Here is a 1,616-nt window from a genome sequence, read left to right on the forward strand (position 1 = left end):
TTTCTCTTCCGCCGCCCGTCATACCCCGCTCGCGCGCCCCTGCGCCTTGCTCCCTTTCTCGTTTCCGCCCAGAGGAAAAACAAAAAGATTCGCCAATCGAACCGACAAAATTAAACCGAATTTTAAAGGAAAAAAAAGGGATGCAACACGAGGACTTTCCAGGGGGTCACCCATCCTAGTAGTATTCTCGCCCAAGCACGCTTAACTTCGGAGTTCTGATAGGATCCGGTGCGTTAGTGCTGGTATGATCGCATCCGTCATTCCTAGCACTCTAAATTCTATTATGCCTCTTTCTCCTGCGCCGCCCGTCACACCCCGCACGCGGGCCTGCACGCCTCGCCCCGTTTCTTGTTTCCGCCAAGAGAAAAAACAAAAAGATTCGCAGATCGAACCGACGAAATTAAACCGAATTTTAAAGGAAAAAAAAAAGGAAGAGATGCAACCCGAGGACAACCTAGGGGGTCACCCATCCTAGTACTACTCCCGCCCAAGCACGCTTAACTTCGAAGTTCTGATGGGATCCGGTGCGTTAGTGCTGGTATGATCGCATCCGTCATTCCGATCACTCCAAATTCTATTAAGCCTCTTTCTCCTGCGCCGCCCGTCACACCCCGCATGCGGACCTCCGCCCCACTCCCCTTTCTTGTTTCCGCCAAGAGAAAAACAAAAAGATTCGTCGATGAACCGGCAAAATTAAACCTAATTTTAACGGAAAAAAAAAGGAAGGGATGCAACACTACTCTCGCCCAAGCACGCTAACTTTGGAGGTCTGATGGGATCCAGTGCGTTAGTGCTGGTATGATCGCATCCGTCATTCACAGCACTTCAAATTCTATTATACCTCTTTCTCCTCCGCCGCTCGTCACACCCCGCACCCAGGTGTCCACGCCTCGGCCCCTTTCTTGTTTCCGCCAAGAGGAAAAACAAAAAGATTCGCCAATCGAACCGACAAAATTAAACCGAATTTTAAAGGAAAAAAAGGAAGGGATGCAACACGAGGACTTCCCAGGGCGTCACCCATCCTAGTACAACTCTCGCCCAAGCATGCTTTACTTCGGAGTACCGATGGGATCCGGTGCGTTAGTGCTGGTATGATCGCATCCATCATTCCCAGCACTCCAAATTCTATTATGCTTCTTTCTCCTCCGCCGCCCATCACACCCCATACGTGCCCCCCTGCGCCTTGACTTCTTTCTCGTTTCCGCCAAGAGGAAAAACTAAAAAATTCGCCGATCGAACCGGCAAAATTAAACCGAATTTTAAAGGAAAAAAAAAGGAAGGGATGCAACACAGGGACTTCCCAGGGGGACACCCATCCTAGTACTACTCTCGCCCAAGCACGCTTAACTTCGGAGTTCTAATGGGATCCGGTGCGTCAGTGCTGGTATGATCGCATCCGTCATTCCCAGCACTCCAAATTCTATTATGCCTCTTTCTCCTGCGCCGCCAGTCACACACCGCACGCGCGCCCCTGCGCCTTGCCCCCTTTCTCGTTTCCGCCAAGAGGAAAATCAAAAGATTCACCGATCGAACCGACAAAATTAAACTGAATTTTAAAGGTAAAAAAAGAGGAAGGGATGCAACACGAGGACTTCCGAGGGGGTCACCCATCCTAG

General features: G+C 50.3%; 4 non-coding genes across 4 annotated transcripts; all 4 read right to left on the bottom strand.

The window, feature by feature from the left end:
- Window positions 1–137: 137 nt before the first annotated feature.
- On the bottom strand, window positions 138–256 carry LOC124893488. Its single transcript, XR_007050728.1, has one exon. It is a non-coding gene; the product is annotated as a 5S ribosomal RNA (ribosomal RNA).
- A 177-nt stretch (window positions 257–433) lies between these two features.
- LOC124893490 lies at window positions 434–552 on the bottom strand. Its single transcript, XR_007050730.1, has one exon. It is a non-coding gene; the product is annotated as a 5S ribosomal RNA (ribosomal RNA).
- Window positions 553–984: 432 nt separating this feature from the next.
- On the bottom strand, window positions 985–1,103 carry LOC124893489. The gene has a single exon (XR_007050729.1). It is a non-coding gene; the product is annotated as a 5S ribosomal RNA (ribosomal RNA).
- Window positions 1,104–1,279: 176 nt separating this feature from the next.
- Window positions 1,280–1,398, bottom strand: LOC124893487. The gene has a single exon (XR_007050727.1). It is a non-coding gene; the product is annotated as a 5S ribosomal RNA (ribosomal RNA).
- Window positions 1,399–1,616: the final 218 nt, after the last annotated feature.

The sequence above is a fragment of the Capsicum annuum genome, unplaced genomic scaffold, assembly GCF_002878395.1.
Source record: "Capsicum annuum cultivar UCD-10X-F1 unplaced genomic scaffold, UCD10Xv1.1 ctg60307, whole genome shotgun sequence".
In the NCBI taxonomy this organism is placed as follows: Eukaryota; Viridiplantae; Streptophyta; class Magnoliopsida; order Solanales; family Solanaceae; genus Capsicum; species Capsicum annuum.